General features: G+C 44.3%; 1 protein-coding gene and 1 non-coding gene across 3 annotated transcripts in view; both read left to right on the top strand.

Annotated features, from left to right (window-relative positions):
* ASAP1 (ArfGAP with SH3 domain, ankyrin repeat and PH domain 1) overlaps positions 1–21,697 on the top strand; it is a 327,644-nt gene that overhangs the window by 156,044 nt on the left and 149,903 nt on the right. The gene's annotated exons all lie outside the window — the stretch shown is intronic.
* Positions 6,998–7,069, top strand: TRNAC-GCA. The gene has a single exon. It is a non-coding gene; the product is annotated as a tRNA-Cys (tRNA).

Here is a 21,697-nt window from a genome sequence, read left to right as displayed (position 1 = left end):
CTTAGCTCCGTGCGTTCCCCTGTTTGGAAGTGCTTTTCAGCTCTTGTGCTGGCCAGGAGGAGAGCTTTCGCACGCTCACAGGCCGGGAGGTCTCTGGGGGCTGTAACTGAGAGAGCGGTATTGACCCTGCGGTCATCAGTCTGAATGTGCCTAAGTGGGTAGCCGCCCAAAGCCATTATTGCTGCCCTCCAGGAATCTTTGATAAGTGAGTTAGTGGGCTTTCCGCAGCTCTGGGCGACCTGAATTGTTCACCCATTTATTTCCTTCTGCCGGAGCCAGGAAGATAACCCCATCCTCGGAAACCTCCCGGCAGTGGGTTTCAGAGCTCTTGGGAAAGAGGAAGCTGCCATCCGTTGACTGTCTTCTGAGTGTTGTGCGTGTCCTCTGATTTCGCTCTCTCTGAAGCCTCAAGGTGATACAGATGGATCGCAGACGGGGGCAGGGGAGGCGGACAGAGTCTGTGAAGCCTCACCCACCAGCTCCACAGTCACAGGCAGGGCTGTAAAGTGAAGCTGTGCGGAGGCTCACGCGCCTGTGGTCCCTCACCCAGCGGTCTCTGTCCCAAGTTATGGGCAGTGAGCCAGACTGACTCTTCACGTCCACCTGCAAGTGTGTGTGTGTGTGTGTGTGTGTGTGTGGCGGGGAGGGGTGGGGGGATTAGAATGACAGGAGTGGTAGCTCCAACCAGTCAGGTCCCACGCTGGCAGCATGGAGGCGGCGTGAGGCAGCACGTGGCTCCTCCAGTCCCGTCGGTGCCCGTCTCTGCTTGTCTCTGCTCTGTGCCCAGTACTCTGTGGCGGAAAGGAGGTGCGGTCGCCCCTCAGTACACGGTGGGGGTGGTGGTTCCCAGACCCCCCCTGAGGATCCCCAAATCCACGCATGCGCGAGTAGTGCTCTCAGACCCCATTGTCCTCAGATGCGGAGCCTGCAGATATGGAGGGCCAGCTATACCTTGCCATTCACTTCTCTTGTTCCCAAGGTAATGGGCTTTTGTTGATCAGACTTGAATGAAATAGTATGTTGTCAGGTGTTAATGCCTAAGGTACATCCCTGACAGTGAATACTAGAAAGTAGAATAAAGAGACGTTGTCCTATCAAATAATACTCTTAGGCACAGGTTGGGGGATTAAGCGTCCCTTTCTCTCTTTTCCATTTGGGATATTTGGGTAAATACGGTCCAGGATAGATTGAGTGATGGATGAAGTTTGAGGGTTCAGACCAGAAACCACGGCTCCCTGACTCTTCAGCCTGGTTCTCTATCAACCAGCTATTATCTTCTCTCTAGCAATGAAAAGAACATAACCTCTCCATTTCTGCATGACTGCCCCCCCCCCCGAAATAAAATGCTCCCATGTACAATATAAGTGAAGACTTGGCCTCTCTGAAAAGTACTCAGAAGATACCAGCCAGGCCCATCTTTCCTGCCTTGATTACGCTCCTCCTGGTAACACAGCCTGTCATCCTGTGATCATCTCGAGCCCTGCCGTTTGGTGTGGTTCTTCCTGCAGGGGAAGCGGTACAGACATGCAGGCGCTCATTTGTGTGAGAAGAAAAAAAGGTAGATCACGCTTAAGGTATTGCGAATTACAGAATTTTGTACCCTCAAGGGATTTTACTGCAAACATTTCCTTTTTTACAGATGGGAAAACTGAGGACCAAAATAGAACAAAGCCTGTGATGAGGATATTAACTGGGTTTGATACATTAGTGGTCCTGTAAGAGACAACTCGGAGATCTCAAAGCCAGTTAGTGGCTGAGCCAAGATTAGAACTCACATCTCCTCATTCTAAGACCTGGGCTCTGGGGGACATCCCTCCACTCCTTCATCCTCTGCAGGGTTCTGGGGATTTTGAGCAAGTCTTGGGGGTGAGAATAATGAGCAGGCAGGATCAATAGGTTTCATCCACAGGCCTCCTGCTCAACCCTGGCTGGGTATTGGAATCACCTGGGGACCTTTAACAGTGCACCTGAGGACCACCACAGCCCAGTGAAGCCACTCTCTTGTCCTCCTGAGATTGCTGTCTCAGGTGTGACTGCAGGGTTTTCTCCAGATGCAGTTGTGGACAGCCTCCATCAGGATCCCCAGGGTGCTGTCGAGGAAGCAGACTCCCAGGTCCTGTCTGCTCCTCCTTGGTCCAAGCACCTGGTGCCAAGAGCCAGGCTTCCTGTTTGCAGCCAGGTTCCCCAGGTGATGGGATGCTAAACTAGTGTTCTGGACATGGGCAGTCTTCCCCCTGAAGTCCCCTGCCCTCCTCTCCCCGACTCTGCCCCTGCTTCTTCTGGGGTGCCAAATCTGGAGAGGCAGGTACCTTTGAATTTCAAGGTTTTAAATTGCTTTTGATGTTTCCCCCCTTCTTCAAAAAGGAAAGAGATTTAGAATATAGACCTCTGTATTAATTTTGAATAGATGCATGAAGATTACAGCAGTAAAGTGAACTTCCCTTTTTCAAAAACTAGATATTGATCCTGCTGCTGAGTCAGTGGTAGGATTGTATCTTTCTCCTTTAGCCCATCCTTTTTTGAGCTTAATTTCGGAAGTGATCCTGTGCCTGCCTGTTGCTCAGCACCAGCACTGAGCCCAGCATATGAGAAAAAGCGTTTCTCACTTTCCACTTACATATTCAGGGATCCAGCAAAACAAAGATCCTAGAAAAAACATGCCACCAGTTATTTACAATATTCTAAAAAAGAGAAATGATATTATTTCTCCCTTCTGAGTTTTTTTCACTTCTAGCACATTTTAAAACATCACTGTAATGAGTTTTTCTTTCTGGCCCTAGGATTTTGTATCATGCCTATTACAAAAGAAACAAAAATGGGTCCACTCTAGCTGTGTGTAATGATATTCCTCAGGTAGAAAACAGTTTAAAGGAACAGACCAAAAGCATGCCTCGGGAACATGCAATAAATGCATTTTCATCCGATGTCTCTCAAAACTTGAAAATTTTCATATTTTCAGAGATGAAGCTGCTCAGGCCCCTCTCTCCTAATTTATTAGAGAATGGGGATGCCTTTAGTGTTTGTGCAGATCTCTTTTGCTTGCTTACCTGTTTTTGCCTTGACATCATTCATTTTGTGTAAGGTAGTAAGATCAGAGATGTGCGAAAACGTTTCGGTTTGGGGAACCAACTTTTAGAACTCTGGCCTAGGAAGGTTTTCTCCCCTTCCCAACCCTGCCACCCTGTGTACATGATTTTAAGTAATGGCATGATGTTGCACCATTATTTCAGTTCAGTCTTTATACCCCTCTGATACCGTATAAAGGTTTCACGATGTGCCTTCTGAAATCTGTGCTTTGTTGAAGCACAAGCAGATGTGTTACAGAAGTGGGCACCATAATGTAGTTGGATTTTCTGAATCCCGGAGATGGAAGAAAAAAAATAAACAGGCCAAGAAAACAAGTGTAAAAGTCATATTTAAATTTAAGATGACTTTTACCACATTAATTTTTCTAATTCCATTTCTTTACTGTCAAAGAAATCGAGCATGAATACTTCATAGGAGGGACTACTTAGGGGTTGAATGTTCATGTAGAGTGCCTGTCATAAGATTGAGGGAAAGAAGAGGGTGGTGAGTTGAACAGATCTTGGCTGAATATGAATCCCTGTCTGGAATCAACTCAGGCTTTCTAACATGGACCATTGTGTGACCAAAGGTTTGAATTTGTGCCTTGGGAGAAGTCTTTGTTTTTATTGTTGTCTTTTTCTGAAATAAATCAAGTATTTGCATAATAAACTTAATAAGGCCATTCCAAAACACTCAAGCATGTGCCTGCTGCCAGCCAATCAAAACAAGCTGTGGACGACAACAGAAACAATAAAAAGTTAGACCTCGAATAATTGGATAATTAAGGATCAACTTACCTGCTGCTGCTAAGTCGCTTCAGTCATGTCTGACTCTTTGTGACCCCATAGACCTGCCAGGCTCCTCTGTCCATGAGATTCTCCAGGCAAAAATACTGGAGTGGGTTGCCATGCCCTCCTCCAGGGGTCTTCCTGACCCAGGGAATTGAACCCGCATCTCCTGAGCCTCCTGCTTTGGCAGATGGGTTCTTTGTCACTAGTGCCACCTGGGAAACCCCTTACTCCACTGATGTATTAGTAACTTAGTAATTCTTAACTTTCCCCCGTCTTCCTATCTAAAGTCTTGCAGTGTTTATTCCCACAAAGGTTTTATACATTTATGAATAAAAGTGGGAAAAGCCCGGAACTCAATGTAGCACAGATTTGTAAACAGGAGGCAGGAGAATGATAACCTTAATTTAGTAATTCAGGAGTGGATGGATATAACCACGTGAAAATGTGACCCTGGGGGCTCATTCCCTAAGAACATAAAATCTTAATAATGAGCAAGTTTAGCTCAATGAGTGATCAATCTAATAGTGTATAGCTTGTTTAGTTCCATTTTTAAAACTTGTGTCTCTTATCATATTTATGAAGGATTCATCAAGAGAAGAGCAAGAAATACGCAGGTGTGGGTTGGTAGGTGGGTTGGAAGCTAAAATCTGAAGTTAGATGGATAACATCTGAGCTCTGCACATAGCAATGGAAGGAATGTTACTGATTTGGGTTCCCTTTACTTCTCCTTGAGGTGGTTAAGTATTCTTTTGACCAAAAGACTGCAGGGTGAAATTTCCTGGCAGAGAACAAATACCTCGGAGTTCTGTGCCATGCAAGAGAACAGTGTCTTCAAAGCACATTGTGATAGCTTGTGTTTTTTTGAAAAGAGCAGAGTGAGTCTGAAGTTGCATCCGGGATGAACTGCCCCCCTTAGCACCGGGTATGCTGGCAGTGGATTCTCCTGAATAAGTCTTCAGAGCAGCCCCACCCTGACTGGACAGATGAGAAGCTGGGGAATGAGGGAGATCTGTTACTCACACAGGGCAAGGGTGAGCTGCCTGCAGCCGGCTCTGCTGACCTGCGAGGGTGCCCCTGGGACTAGGAAGAGCACGTCCTCCCGGCAGTCAGCGTGATTCCCAAACCGCTGCCCGGGGCACGGGTGCCTATGGAGGAGACAGCAATCGTTTGACCAAGCACATTTTTGAGCACTTGCCTTCTGGGTTGGTGACTCATCTGAAACCATGAGATAAATGACTCCTAGGCAAAGGTTATAGGAGAAGCTAATTTGAGCAGACCAGGAAAATAGATTTTAAAGCTAGAGACACTGGAGAAAAATTTGTAGCCCCTCTTTAAGCGTTGTTTTCTTCCCCAGCAAGTAGGACAAAAATTACCTTCCTAAGGTACCTCTATGTTTTGAAAAGTGGTTGTTATCTTTTTTCCCCCCCAAAAAAACTCAGATTAGGAGTTAGGAGGTTAGGATCAAATTGTCTTCTCCAAAAAAAATATGAGCGTGACGATCTGGCCAATCTGTTTGATTTTTATGTCATCATCTGAGTTGAAATAATATTTTTATCCACATTAGCAAACATTCATCAAAATGAAAAGCTCTGGATGTGTAAGAACTTTGTACAATGAGTTACCCAGTTAACATTTTTAACAAGAGAATTTATTTCCTTCCTTTTTACATACAGAGCTGTTTATGTGTTAGAGACCAAATATGGGATTGAGTGAATGTTAGAATCAGGCCCATCAAAAATGTGAGGGACTTTATAGAAATATGCTAGTCAAACTGCACAACGCAATGCATTAGTGGGTTATGAAATGAATTTAGTTTGATCCTTAAATTAAAAAAAAAAAGTTTGTTATTGGAGGGGAAACGTAGGTCCAAATAGAGGAGTGACTTAATTTAGGCCTTTTGTTCTAGATGTCTGATAGCTTCTTTTACTTTGTAGTAATGCCTGCCAAATACTCATACTTGGCCTACTTACCTAATCTGGAGACCAGGTGACGGCAGCAATTAAAACTAGCCCTTCCCCGACATGGATGCAGAGGTCTTATAGCCAGCAGCCCCTACCTCTAGGTATCTAGACAGTTGACTCAGCTGATGGTGACCCTGAGGCTGCCACACACCCTCTGGGTGGACCTAGCTTCAGTGAGGAGGTAGCTTTCCCAGGTGCACGAGGAGATGCACAGTTATCAAAAACATACTCTACACGAAGCCAAGATCTCGCCGTAAGAGGGGATGGCATGTATTCCCTAAGCTGCAAAGTGGTGTGTCTGACATTCTTTCTTTCCTGCTGTTGACCCTCCGAGCACGTGTAAACAGCCTGTTGAATTTGTCACTACCTGTATTCCCAGGACATCCTGTTAACTGTTGGTTGTCCACTTCCTTGCAGCTAGAGGTACACTCGGGTCACACAATGGCTGGTTTATTTGGGAGCCATATCACAGAAATCTGCACCGAGCTTTCTAACTCTGGCTGTGTGGGTAATTCTGAAAACCTCGGATCTTACTTTCAAATCATCCACAGCTAAACCCAACTCTGCCTCTTTCCCGAGTCTGAAGAATGCATCCCAGACAAAAGGCCGAGTTCAGCTGACCTTAATTCTCCCTCCGCGGCATTCCTTTAGTTCTGTGTGTTTGAAATTCAAGGCCTGTTCTGGTTTCAAGTACACTTTTTAAAAAGTCTGAAACAGAAATGTATTATTGGACTGATAATGCCTCACGGAGGCCAATAATGGTGTTATGTATGAGCCACAGTGCTTTTTTTGTTAGCGGTTTAAGTGCCTCTGACCGCTCCTCCTCCTTGCCATTCCCCCTCCCTCAGGTTTCTTGAATCATACTCACTAATTCGATATTGCTCTTGTCCTGTATAATATAAGCTAACATTGGCAAAACTGTGGGGAGTAGGGGTGCTTCAGTGGAAAATCTTTAGTTTAACAAACGGTAGTATAATTTTGCGGAGAGTGCAAAGGATTATTGAATTGGAATATTATCAAGACACCTGAATGCCTCCCCAAAATAGTGTATGTTGGAACAATGGCATATTTAAAAAATATTTGGAGAGTAACGATCACCCACCATTCCACCACCCTAACCTAACAGTTTTTGGTTATTGGTATTCAGTCTTTGTTGCTTCAAACATTGTTTTAAGGGCTTCCCAGGTGGCTCAGTGGTAAAAGTATCTGCCTGCAATGCAGGAGATCTGGGTTCGATCCCTGGGTTGGGAAGATCCCTTGGAGAAGGGAATGGCAATACACTCCAGTATTCTTACCTGGAAAATCCCGTGGACAGAGGAGCCTGGCAGGCTGTACAGTCCAAGGGGTCACAAGAGTCGGATACTACTTAGTGACTAAACAACCACCTCCATGCTGTTTTAAACAGCTGCCACTTTGAATCTTGCCGTTTTACTTATAAAACTGGAGTAGCACACATGCTGTGCTGAAGTGTTGCCGTCTCTGTTATTTTAAGGGCCCCATAATAATACCATCATATTTGTTGTCATTCAGTCACTCAGTTGTATCTGACTCTTTGTGACCCCCTTGGACTTCCCGGCCGCCAGGCTTCCCTGTCCTTCACCATCTCCCAGAGTTTGCTCAGATTCGTGTCTATTGAGTCAGCAATGCCATCCAACCATCTCATCTTGTCTTTCATCTATGGCATCATGTAAATGTTCCTTAATTTACTAAAGTTTCTATGCTGTTGAGTCTCCAGAGGTTGCCTGCCTTTGGGCAGAGACCATGCATGCAGTGATCCACTTGAGTTGTTAGCTACCTTTCCCCATTGAGTGAGCTCCCTGGGAAGCTTTCTCAGAAGTGAGATCCTTGGGCAGAAGGGATGGGCTCCGTCTTTGGGATCTTGCAGTGCCACGTTGCTTTGTCAGACAGTCATGTAGTCACAGAGATGCGTCGTGGTTTTTGGAAACAAGACTCCATCAGCTTCTTCCTGAATTTCTCCCTAGAGAGAAGGCCTCTCCCACCCTCCCCTCTAGCTGACCCTTTGGGAGGAGGCTTTCCCAAGGAAAAAATGCGTAGGTCACAGCTAATATCACTGCTCTTATGAATGAAATGTGTCCTACCCAAAGGGCATAGGAGGTTCCACCCTGACTCCACTGTTTGTGTAAGGATGGGGTAGGGGAGTGCCTTCAAAATGTTATTCATTTAATAATTGCAGATTAGATTTCTATCAAGGGAGAGGGCGTTCTGCCTAGATGTGAGAACAGCTCATCGCCCAGCTCTGGACTTAGACGGTCTGGGTTTGACTCACAGCCTCCTTTTAGCTGCTGTGTGGCTCTGGGCAGGGTGCTCAGCCTTGCTTATCTGTAAACTGTTGTCATCATCTAATCATCCCCATCCCAGTAGGTCATTGTGGGAGTTTAGTTGGGTCCTCCATCGAGGTGCTCAGCACAGTGTCTTGCACAGACTAAGAACTCAGCAAGTCTTAGCTGTTAGTATCATGTGACATACCTTTTACTTCCCAGTTCTTCAAGGTCCGTGAATTACTTGAGCACTGTTGCTCTTATTAACTCTCTTTCTCATTGAATTCCAGTAGCCCTAGGAGCTGATACTAGGGTCAGCCGTAGGTGTTGGTTTGGCAATAGGTTCTGTGCTCTCCTCTGGCTTAACAAGGGCTTTAGTCTAATGGAATGCGTGAAAGCGGCTGGCTGCACTTGTTTTGTGTCTCCCTTTGCTCTTGGCACCTGCAGAATGTGCTCAAGAAATGGTTGATAAGAGCTGAAGTTTAGGAAAGCTAACAACCACAGTTCTTTGAGCTTTTCAGAATATAACATTGATCTCTCCACTCTTTCCCACTGTTCTCTCCTTCTGGAACTTTATTAGATTAGCATTGGGCCTTCCCATTCTATCTTCCGTGTCTCTTAATATCTATTAATACTCTGTCTTTTTTTAATTAATATCCTATTTTTTGTGTGCTACCTTCTTAGGATAATTTCATCAGCTGTGTCTTCTAGTTCACTAATTCTCTTACTGGTATATGTTTAATCATTCCCTTGTTAAATTTTTTTTTTAATTTTTGGAGGATCTGTTTAGTATTTTTTCACATCTGTCTATTGTTCATAATATCTTTTTTTCTCTTATTTTTATTATAGGCTGTCAAAAGGCCTTCTTTGCTTTCCTATTTTGTGTTGGGGAGAGTCGGGGGATCTCCCTCCCAAATTCTGATGCCTTATTTGATCATTCACTTCCAGAAATGTTTAGGGACATTTTCTGTCAGTCACCCGGTGCTGGGTGCTATGGGGTGCCCTGAAGGAAACAAGACTCGACCCCATCACAGATTGTACTAAAAGCCGCCTGTGGCCTTGAGAAGGGCCAGCTCCTTGGCCCTGATCACAATATTCTTTGAAGTGTGTTAGTCACTCAGTCATGTCTGACTCTTTGGAACCCCATGGACCATAGCCTGCCAGGCTCCTCTGTTCATGGGCTTCTCCAGGCAAGAATACCGGAGTGGGTTGTCATTCCCTTCTCCAGGAAATCTTCCCGACCCTGGGATTGAACCCGGGTCTCCTGCATTGCAAGTGGATTCTTTACCGTCTGAACCACCGGAAAAGCCTGTCATATTCTTTGAAAGAGCCCCTCGTTTTTTCTTTAATACTCCCCTTTTACACCAGGGATTCCATGTTGCTTCTCCTTAGCTCAACTCAGCTCACCCCCCTTCTTAAATCATCTTTCCCCTGATGGCTGGAGAACATTGACTCGTCAAAGCCAGCAGACACCACCGTGTCTGGGACACCCCTCCCGACCTCCCTCCAGGGCTTCTGGAGCCCTTTGTGCACAGGGACCACCTCCCACCGCTTACGGCTCAGTCATGCTGCTCCGGCATTGTCCCTGCCCGGCATGTTTCTACCCGTTCTTTCTTTTTTTTTTTTTTTAATTTTTTTTTTTTTTCATTTCAATAGAATATTTCCCTTCGTATGCGTTTCTGTTGAAGTCTGGTTGATGCACGGTACTACATAAGCTTCAGACAAACAACAGGGATTTTCCCTCGTTTGTACTCACAGGGAGGCAGAAGCACATGGCTTAGCACATACTAAGCGCTTAATCAGTTCCTGCGTGAAAGGAAATACTGGTGTGCATGAATAGCTGAATAGCAGTTCAGGAATACAGTTAATATAGTTCTTTTTAAAAGTGGTTTAGATAACCATTGTTTGCCAGAGAGACACTGGGGACTTCCCTGGCAGTCCAGGGGTTTGGACTTCATGCTCCCACGCAGGGGGCACAGGTTTGATCCCTGGTTAGGGAACTAAAATCCCACATGCCCTGGCCAAAAAAAGAATAGAGAGCCAGTGCATAGGCAGGGATATCAAAGGGGCTTTTCTGCCCATTTCATCGCGCCCTGCTGGTCTTTAACCAGCCAGTGCAGGGGGCCCCGGGCAGCATCGCTTTGCCCCTGAGGAGCTGAGAGGGCCTGGCTGGCTTGAGAACTGTGTCTCCCTGGTGGGGTGCTGGCGATCACGAGTTTGGTAGACCCTGCGGCGTCTCCTGCCAGGTGAAAGGTAGAAGGAGCCAGCCTATGAGATGAAGCATCAGCAGTTTGCTCTCACCGTTTAGCGAGAGCTTCTGTCATTTAATCCTGCAGCTGGGCCAGCATCCCTGATTCGATTTGCCTTGAGGTTCAGCCCGGCCTGGTCGCTTTCCTGTCTCGTTGTCTCCTCTCCCCGCGGCTGGGGGAGCCCTTGAGCGTGTTTGTCCATCTGTTCACCTCCACACCTGTCACGTCCCGGTCATGTGACTAAGAGTCCTCTGCTTTTCCCGTCATGGCTGGTTTTCCTCTTCTCACCAGTTCTAACGGGGCCTGGAGTCTCCCCGTTGTCAGTGTCTGCAACATGAGTGGGATCATGGGGCTGCTCTTTCTGGCCTGTGTGACTGCAGACAAGCTGCTTGGCCTCTCTGAACCCCAGCTTCCTCACCTGTGAGATAATGACGAATGCCTGTTTTCCTAGGCTGTTCAAAAAAAATAAAGATTAATGATCTTTACCTAGTGTCTCTATGTGCCTGGTTCCTAGTGCTCAAAATGGGTAATTATTCTGCCAGGATGCCTAGAGCTTGGGAAATACACTCAAGGATCTGGAGGAAAACACTGCTGAACTTGATTCTCTGATCTTGCAGTTTAACAACTCCGTGGCCTACAGAGGTTAATACTTCTCACTTGGTGGGGTTTTTCCGTCCGTTGGGCTCTCGAAAGAGCAGAGGCTCATTTAAACTTACTCAGAAGTAGTGATGGGGGGCAGGGTTAGTTCCAGACCACCTCTTGATCTCCCTGTGATGTCTCCTTCATTGCATCTGTGTGTTTCCCTTCTCCTCGCGGTCTGGGCTTGCTTCCACTTTTTGTATCTTTGTGTCTCTGTTACCTGCTGCCTAGTTGGAGTCTGTGTTTCTTCGTTAAGCTACCTGTGCCCGGTCCGTCATCGCTCTCCTCTGTCACTTTTTCACTTTTGCAAGTTCCTTAGGGGGTCAGCTCTGACTAGTCCAGCTCATCTGTCTTCTCTCCAGCCACATCATCAGTTCCTGGGAAGCCCTTGGTCAAGCTGCCTTACCTGGCCTAGTTAGTGCTGGCTAGAAGAAAAGTGTGGTCCCTTGCCATGGAACCTGGCTGTCTCTTTCCTGATCTTTGAGTTGGGGCTCTTTGAAGGTAGTTGTGACCACCACATGTAATCAGACACTATATACCAAGTCAGTGCCATGTTAATAAGCGTTTAAGTATTTTGGAGAATCGTTTTCTGTGTTTCCGTGTTACACAAAAACGGAAATATTCTCAAGGCAAAGGTTAACGATAACTTTTGGTTTCAGGAGCTATTTCTTCCCTCTTGACACAAGACAGGCCTTTGGTTGGAATGTAACAGACTCTACAATGAGTCAAGACTCCACAATGAGTCAAGACTCCCACTGGTTTGCATTTTTCATTAGCGTGTCATTCAAGGAAATCCTGGCTTTTTGGGTCATGGAACAGGCCTCTCTGTTTATCCTTCTGCAGAAGTTAAAAATGTGAAGTATTTAATAATACATCTGAAGATAAACTTGTATTTTGAGGTCTGTTCTCCTAGAGCCATTTGGAGGAATTGCAGTGGAGCCTTTTGTATAAATATTTTCAAAATTTTGTGATTGTCTTTATCTCAACAAGGATCATGGAAAAAGAGGCGTTCTTACAGTCTAAATATCAGTTGAAAGGATTTAAGAAGCTCAGAATTCCAACTCACATTCAAAGACTACTTTCTTCATATTTAATAAAGTATTAACTTTCATCCCAAATGTTTACTGAAACGGACAGTGAATAAACCTTCTGTACCCTATCTATGATCCTACATGGACTTTTTTTTCTTTTAAAGCAACACTGGGAACATGACAATCTGTGACATGCATTTTGTTTTAATCACATGGTGATTGTTAGCTAATGAAAAAGTATGCAAAGTTTATATTGTCCGTATCTAACAGTTACTTTTATTTTTGGAGTATACAGTCTTTTAGGTTTTTGCAGTAACTGTCAGATGCGTTTGTCTTTTCCTATTATGCCTGGTAACCATATTTATTTATTCATTCCGCAATTGTTTGTTGTATGCACACAGTAGTAAGAATTGTGATAGTTTCTGAGAGTCAACTATGAGTAGTCGTGGAACTAAGAAAGAATGGAAATATATGAAAGGGGAAGAGAAGGCGATGCCCTGACTATAATCATGCCCACTCCAGCATCTCCCCACCCAAGGTCCCCTGGCTGCCTCCACATATACCATTTACATGAACCTGTGAGATTTTATTGTGTGTCAGAGAGTCTTACTCCACATCAACTATTAATATATGGGCACTTTGGGTACTTCTGCCTGAGGAGTTACCAGCCTCTGATTCAGACCAAAGTATAGGTTTTCCTGGCAGTTTTTTTCCCACACAGTTAGAGATGCTCCAGGATCCTCCAAACCTACTCCACCCCCCACTGCTGTCATAGAACCCCATCCCAGGATTTCTCAAGCATCTCACCCCTCTACCCCTCTTTCTCCTGGTCCTTCTCAAGCTTACCTCCTGGAGGAAGGGTTGAATTTTATGCTGGTTTATCATTAACTAGGAGAAAGTGGCATAAAGGCAGGAATACCCTTGAGAATTTCTCAGGAAGATTCTATTTTTGTGGCCAACACATCGACAGTCATACATTTTCCTTTCAGTGTACTCTGTTCATTCGAGCACCAAATAAAGTGGTTGGCTTACATTTATGGGCTATAATGTCATGAGCACACTTATGCCCGCACACACACACACACACACACAGTCACACAGGTTTTATAAATGCCAGACTCAGTTGTGAGCTGCTGAGATGTTGGAATAAGCAAGGCTGCAGAATCTGAGGGATTAGCAGATTCTGTAATATCTTCCTTGGTTTCCATGGCCTGGCCTTCTCACAGTGGGTTGGTGAGGGTAGATGCGCACACGCTTTTTTTTTTTTGGTCATGCCGTGTGGTGTGTGGCGTCTTAGCTCTCTGACCAGCCATCAAACCTGCTCCCCGTGCAGTGGAAGCGCAGAGTGCTACCCACTGGACCGCCAGGGAAGTCCTGAAGCTCTGATACTTCTAACTAGTAATTGCTCTGCTACTCCCACATTTTGTGAATGCATGTAATTGAGTCATAGTGGAGTATGTTTCTGCATGAGGTTCCTTGAGGAGTGCGAGACCCTACAAGATCTGGACATTTCCTGGAAGTGCTGTGTTTTATCTTGAGGGGAAAAAGCCACTTTGCCTTCATGCTCCGTGATATAGTTTGTCTTAATGTAAAACTCTCTTTTCCCCCACAAATCTTCAGTGCCTTGGAGAGAGACTCCATGCTCATCCAGTTGGGGTGGGGGGGGGTCCCCTGCTTTACCTCTGTTTATGCTCCAGTCCACTGTCAGGAGGAGACTGTGGGGTTCAGCACACAGAGACCCAGTGGGACCCCCTCAGAGGCCTATTTGGCCCATGTTTCCTGCACCCACGGGGTCATCCCAGCGTCTCCTCTCACACCCACCACGTTTCCCAGCTGAGGACCACGGGTGCCATCCTGGGGCCAGTCTGGAACCCCATTCGCATCTTGGTAGAGGGAAAAGCCGCAGGAGTAGGGGACAGATGTGGGCTTATTCCTGGTGTGAACTTGAGCAAGCCGTTTAACGTCTCAGGATTACAGGGTTTGCCTTTGTTTTCAAGTAAAATGTGGCGGCCCTGTGCTTGCTGTGTCCGACTCGTTGCGACCCCATGGACTGTAGCCCACCAGGCTCCTCTGTCCATGGGGTTCTCCAGGCAAATATACTGGGGTGGGTTTAGGGATAAATTAGGAGTTTGGGACAAACATACACACTACTCTAGATAAAATAGGTGAACAACCAGAACCTACTGAATAGCACAGGGAATTATACTCCTTATCTTACGATAACCTATTATGGAAAAGCATCTGAAAAAGAATATATGTACATACACATGTATAGCTGAATCACTTTGCTACACGCTTGAAACTAACACAACATTGTAAATTAACTATCCTTCAATTTAAAAAATAAAACTTCGGCAGTACAGAAAATATGTAATGTCTTAAAGTCTTCCCAGACTTTTAAGGGGTGAGCTTTTTTGACTGTTAGAAATAGAGAAAAACGGCGGAAACATTTCTGGCACAGAGCTTAGCTGAACCTCAAGGCTTCCCTGGTGGCTCAGATGGTAAAGAATTCACCTGCAATGCAGGAGAACCAGCTCGATCCCTGGGTCAGAAAGATCCCCTGGAGAAGAGAATGGCAGCCCTCTCCAGTATTCTTGCCTGGAGAATTCCTTGAATAGAGGAGTCTGGCGGGCTGCAGTCCATGGGATCGCAAAGAGTTAGACATGACCAAGTGACTGACACACCTAGTTGAACCTCAGCGAATGCACAGGAAGTAGACCAACACCTGCTCACCCTGAGTCCCTGCCCTCGGAGCCCAACGAGAGGGACAGCCCATTTGGAACAAAGAGTGGTCAGTGAATTGGCAGGAAGAGACTGTTACTGCGGGGTCTATTCCTGTGGCAGAGGGCACACACTCTCCGATTTTACTGATGTAATTAAGTCATCATTACACTTGAGTGTAAAGACCTTTTAGTGTCACAAAAATACCAAGAAACACACCTACTGACCGAAAAGGAAAATATGGATTCTTGGGTTTTTTCCTGTAACTGGACAACATGTAAATGAACAATGTTGGTTGGCCTTTTTTCTTCCCTTTCAGATAAAAAGGGAATTGTAACATATCCATTATTCATTATCCCAAAAATGTTTTGAGAAGAGCAGAGTCACTAGTTAAGGTATTTTTTATAGTAGAGCCAATGGCTAAGAGATAAATGCAATTAACTTGAAAGCCTTAATATTTCTTAAGCCTGACCCAAGAAGTAGCCGAATACATACAACTCACTTGTCTTGGAACTCTTGCCCTGTGTGAGGTCTGCTGCACTCAGCTCTAATCCAGCCTTCCGTAATATTTTTCTCAGGTGAAGACGTGGTAATGCAAATATGTCCCACCCCGCCTCCCCATCCCTGTCCATTGTAAGAAACTAAAATGTGATGTGAGGCAATGTGGCATCTCTAATTAGCGAGCAAGCATGACAAGATAATGATGGCTCGTTAGGTTCGACTTTAAAAACAGCACTTCTAATTTATGCTAATTTTGCTTGAAAATTTTTGTATAGTCATGGCCAGCCCAGAAGAGGCACTTTGTGCATCTGAGCCCTGCTCGGTTTCGTTTTGCCCCGCCCCATCTACTTCTTGGGTATTAGTGTCAGACTCAGAAAAGTCCGGAGGGCAGGGGAGACCTTGCATCCAGGGCAATCCCCGTGTTGTCTCACAAAAAGAGGTCTGGCAAGGGTTGAAAGTGAATTTTAAACATTTAAGCATCCACTTTGAGGTTTTCTTTCCATGGTGAGAACTCGTGAGAAATGGCTTCAGTTATTAGCTGGATTGAAAGGAGACAAATTTAAAAGGAGTGGAAAACAGGAGAATGTTTGAAGCTCTTTGGGAACAAATAAAGACTTGGGGGAAAATCCCCAGGGAAAGTTCTCTGATATTTAGTAATCCCAAAGCATAGAGGAGGGAAAAAAATAAAAAACCCAGTTCATCTTAGTGCATGAGTCATCACTTCATTTCTCTAAATTACAGGCAGATTGTTAGTTCTTAAATCAACTCAGGTCATGAATTTTGTGAACCATACTCTGTGGGGAGAATTTTTTTTCTTTCTTCTTCTTCCTCTTAGCCTTCAAAACATTTTTTAAAAAAAATTTTCCATAAGTAAGTGGACAGATGCCCTTCCAGAATTTAATTTTGAAATTGATGGGGACAAATAAGGAAAATGTTCCCATATCAGTTAACCCCAAATTGGCAAAATTAAAGAAACGTGAGAATTGATGCAATGGCAGTTTTTGGTGCACTTTTTTTTTTTTTTTGGATGAAGAAGTCAGATCAGTCAGCAATAATATGTATAGTATCTACCAGGAGAACCCAAAACCATTGGATTCAAATTACTTAATTCCAGGGAGTTACATTCTCAGAACTAAAAATACTATTATTGAACCCCTGCTGTTTACCAAGCACTTGCTACATCCCTGATCTTCCCATGAATTCTGAAATAGGGTGATGTGGGTCTGAATCGAGAGGCATTAGAGGACTTGTCTATACGCAACAAAGCCATTCAGCGGCAAAACCCGGAATCAGACCCAACTCACCTGGGCTCTGATGTGTCTTATTTCTGTAAGGCTCACATGAAGCAATTGGGAAGTACCGAAGGGCCGACTCAAGTGGTACAATGCATCCCTGGGACTTGAGGAGGTGAAGGTGAGTGTCTGGGAGGACTTCACAGCTACAGTGACTGTGTAACTTATCCAGAATGAGACAAGGGTGAGGGTGGCTCTGTTACTTGTTATGCCAAGGCAGTGGGTATAAACAGGCATTGTCCTCGGCAAACCTTCGTAAGGGAGGTGGACTGGCGGGATGGGCAGGTCAACAGTGACCTTCTCCTCCTGCATCCCAAGCATGCCCTGATGCCTTCATCATGGAGCCATTGCCCAGAACACGGGCAATGTAGAATTCATAGGACCCCTTGTGAGACCGGGGCCAGGCCTGAGTGACTGGCACAGACCTGGTGATTCAGTGGCAGCTGGAGACCATAGACTGGCCCTCCTCCTAATGGGCATTCCTGGGGAAAGGTGCCTTCAGCTCCACCAAGGCATTTTAGAGGGAAGGTTGGACTTCGGAATTTTTATCTTAAATCTCCCAAGTTTTAAAACTGACTCTATGGCATCACCAACTCAATGGACATGAGTTTACGCTCTGGGAGTTGGTGATGGACAGGGAAGCCTGGCATGCTGTAGTCCATGGGGTCGCAAAGAGTCAGACACGACTGAGTGACTGAACTGAAGTTTAAAAAATGTGTGGAAGCTATATTCAGAAGTTTACAAATGATATTTTGCAAGTTGGATTTAGACTCTGAGCTACCTATTTGCCTTCTCTGATATAAATTAGAACAGATTTTTTTCTTGAAATATTATGGTCCAAGTCTGTGTAGCCCAAAGTGTATCGTGTGGAGAACTAGTTCTGAAAGGATAGAGGCAGGAAGTGTGTTTTTGTGAGGCCAATGAGTTTGGGGAATACTGTGTTAACCAAGTTAAAGAAACAGGAACCTCACGAACCTTTAGTAGATCCATGCTCTGTGGATCTTCAGAAGAGGGTACAGTGTGGAGTGTTTCCCAGGCCTGCTGGCTGCTGTTGTATCGTTGTTGTGTCTCGAAGTCATGTCCATCTCTGTGACCCCATGAATATAGCCCATCAGGCTCTTCTGTCCTCCATTATCCCTCGGAATTTGCTCAAATTCATGTCCATCACATTGGTGATACTACCTGACCATCTCATCCTCTGCCATCCCCTTCTCTTTTTGCCTTCAAATCTTCCCCAGCATCAGGGTCTTTTTCCAGTGAGTCAGCTCTTGGCATCAGGTGGCAAAAGTATTGGAGCTTTAGCATCAGTCCTTCCAATGAATATTCAGGGTTGATTTCCATTAGGATTGACTGGTTTGAGCTCCTTGCAGTCCAAGAGACTCTCAAGAGTCTTCTCCAGCACCATGATTCAAAAGCATCAATTCTTAGGCACTCAGCCTTTATGGTTCAGCTCTCACATCCATACATGACTATTGGGAAAACCATAGCTTTGACTATAGGGACCTTTGTTGGCAAAGTGATGTCTCTGCTTTTTAATATGCTGTCTAGGTTTGTCATAGCTTTCCTTCCAGAGAGCAAGCATGTTTTAATTTCATGGGTGCAGTCTCTGTCTGCAGTGATTTTGGAGTTGAAGAAGATAAAACCTGTCACTGTTTCCATTGTTTCCATCTTCTTGCCATGAAGTGATGGGACTGGATGCCATGATGTTAGTTTTTTGAATGTTGAGCTTCAAGCCAGCTTTATCCCTCTCCTCTTTCACCCTCATCAAGAGACTCTTTAGTTCCTCTTCACTTTCTGCAATTAGAGTGGTATTACCTGAGGTTTTTTATATTTCTCTCAGCAGTCTTGATTCCAGCTTGTGATTCATCCAGCCCAGCATTTTGCATGATGTACTCTGCATGTAAGTTAAATAAGCAGGATGGCAATATACAGCCTTGACATACTCCTTTCCCAGTTTTGAACCAGTCTCCCCCTTTCTTGAAGCATTAATTGGACTAGTCGGGCATGACTTTTGGGAAATGCTGACCTAAGTGAGTAGTTTTCTGATTTAAGCATATTCTAACTACATGAAAGCTCTAAAACCATGTGTTTCTCCGCACTTCTACCCATCAAACAAAAGCTTGTGGAATGAAATAAATGTTCATCCTGAAGTACCATTCCTGCAGAGTTGAGCTGTGTGATAAACAGTCATCCTGAAGTACCGTTCCCCCAAATCTGGGCTGTGTGAGACACCAGCTGAGCTGTATGTCACTGTTGTGGTGTGATGGGGCCTGGGTTGGACCACTCGTGAGTTGATGGCGCACCTCGTCGGTGGATGAGAAGGGCACTGTTGGTTCAGTTTCAAGAAGTGAAGTCCTTTGGAGGATCTCTAGAGAACCTAGACAGTAAAACGTCACTCTGCACTGCACTAAGGGTCACGATAGCAGCCAGATTGTGTTTAAAAGGGATGGGGGGAGCTGTCCTTGAGGGTGCCCATTATAGTTACTGCCCTGGGATCACTCAGGCTCCCCAAGAAGTGGCCTTTGAACATGTTGCTTTCCCAATCAATCAACACAGACATTTGGAAAACATCTTTGTTTTTATGAAATTACTGTTAATAAGCTGATGCTTTCTTAGAGCCTTAGCACTTCAGTTTCTTGTTTGGTTTTTCCATTAGTATCCCTTTAATTTTATTCCCAGCAGCATATTAAAAAGTCATTCAATCGGGATTGGGAATACATGTAAATCCATGGCTGATTCAAAGAATAAAAAAAAAATAATAATAAAATTAAAAAAAAAAAAAAAAGTCATTCAAGGGAAATTTGTCCTCTCCCTTTACAAGATAACTCAGTCCGCAAAATGTGATTTAATAAAAGCTTTGATATGTATTTATCAAGGAGAGTGAATATTTTTTCTCATTCCTGGCTTCAAGCTGTATTTCTTTTCTTAAACATTTTCTAAAATATACTACATACTTTGCCTCTGGGTAAATACATTTTTGTGGTGGCGTACTTATCCCCAAATGTCATAGGGAAGCATTCATGGTTCAAAACGTTTTATATCCAGCTACCTAATAAACATGATTGGAGTAATCCTTCACGATCCCTGAGGTCAGGGACCCTCTCTGTATTCCCCGACTCTGGGATATTGTTCCCACCAGATGTTTGTCAAATGCATTCGTAGCCTGGAGATTGAAGTTGTTTTCCAAATGTTCCATAGATGCTTCTTCATTTCAGATAAGCTGGTTGTGAGTGTGGGAGGGTGTCATTTACATTACAAAAGGACGCTCTGATAAAGGCGACAAGACTAGAGGCCTGTTGAGGAAAGTCTCTGAAATGTTAACGTGTACATCTATGAGGGAATAAGGTTTAATATCAAAGGTTTGATTTATAGAAAACTTCAACTCCCATAAACAGAAAGATTTACCTTTATGGAAACAGCTGCCAGTGGAGCATAATATTCATTTATAGTTCAGAGCAAATTCTGTTACCTCAGCCCTGTTTTCCTCAAGGAATATTGAATCAGTGGGCCCTGGGATCTACGCACATTCTCCTTATAATAAGACTTCCGTCCGAACTGGCCATTCGGAGGGAGCTTTATTTGAAAGGGTGACTTAAGGAACAGTTATTTGGGTGGGGGGGGGGGCGGGGAGATGTTAGAATGGGGAGCATTCCACATTAGCTGCTGCCCCCATTTAAGAGGCCTGTGCTTTTTGAGTTAACCACTATCCTAAATTGCACTCATTTATAATTTGCAAGAGGATTACTTAGATCTTTATGACATTTCTGGTATGTGACAGCTTTTTAGAAGTCAGAAACTTAAAGACCTTTTGTGAGTGTTGTGCCTTGGGGGCATGAGAGTTATTCAGATATTAAAAGATATCATTAGTGCCTGCTAGTACTTCATGAGCATGTTTAAAACATACACAACTTAAAATTATCCTTATTAAAAACAACTTGATTATTTGACAGCCATGCTGGAACGTTAAGTCTTAAATACCTTTATTTACAAAAAGTAAAAAAGCTGGCCATTAAGTTGGCTTTCAATGAGAGCAATGTGTAGATGATATGTGATATGTAGATGATATGTGAGAGTGATGGAATGCCAAAGTAGTCATGGCTGTGCTTGGCAGGAAAAATAAGCACCAGTATTTGCAGTATAGTATTAAGTGAAAAAAGCAGAATACAGGTTGCATATAATGTCGATTAGTTACATAGAAATCATAAAACGTGAATTACGGTGGCAAGTCAAGAAAAAGGAAAATAGTGTTTTAGAGGTGCAGAATTAAAGTTTTGAATTTGTATTTCCAGTTTGCTCAGTATTATGTTAAAAACAAAAGCAGATTTTTCTGATGGTTTTCTTTTTGCCGGTAAACCTTTTTCCTGAGTGCCTTGTGTTAGGAAGCAGAAGACCAGGGAGAAGCATCCACTTTCACGCACTTTTAGCAGTAAATATACAGAACACTTGTGAACAGAATCATTTTTTAACACTGTATTCTGATTTGGGAGACGAGTTTTGAGACTCCTTTTATTACCCAGGTGAGTTTAGAAAAAATCCCCTCTTCTCTCTAGGCTCTCCTGAGCCGTTATTCATTCCCTCAGGAAAGGTTGTGATAATATTTGGGCAGCTGGAGAAATCAGATGCAAGACAGTAAAAGTGACAGGAAACTATATAAAAGAGTGTTCTTTTATTTTGGAATCAACTTAGTACCCATTGCTGCCTTTCCAAGTTCTAAGCTAAGTTATTAGATCGGTTAGCCCCACTCGTGAGAAACCCACCGGCATTTCTGGCAACATCGTTTTAAGCACTGAACAGCGCTGTCTTCTCTCCATGTGCAGACTGCCCCTGGGCCACACGGTTGTCCTCACTCCACGTTTCCCCACAGTTCCTACTTAAGAGAAGTAAAATCTTCATGTGCAGCGGTTTCCAAACTTCTATGCATCTCATTTGTAAAACCTTTTAAAGCGTGCATGCCATATGCATGTACAGGTATATACATCTATACATACTCTTTTGTACTAATACTGTATAATTATCTAACATAAAATAGTACGAGAGTTTTGTTTTTCCTCCCATGTCAAAGTAGACACTCCTGTGTGCATTGCAGGGAGGTCACTGATCTAAAGAAATGGCCTGAGTGGAAGGTCTTACATCAGCCTCTCCCTTTTCTTTTCCTTCTTTTTTTTTT

The sequence above is a fragment of the Cervus canadensis genome, chromosome 12 (genome assembly GCF_019320065.1).
Source record: "Cervus canadensis isolate Bull #8, Minnesota chromosome 12, ASM1932006v1, whole genome shotgun sequence".
NCBI lineage: Eukaryota > Metazoa > Chordata > Mammalia > Artiodactyla > Cervidae > Cervus > Cervus canadensis.
Note: the sequence above shows the minus strand (reverse complement) of the source record. Positions and strands in the feature narration are given on the sequence as shown.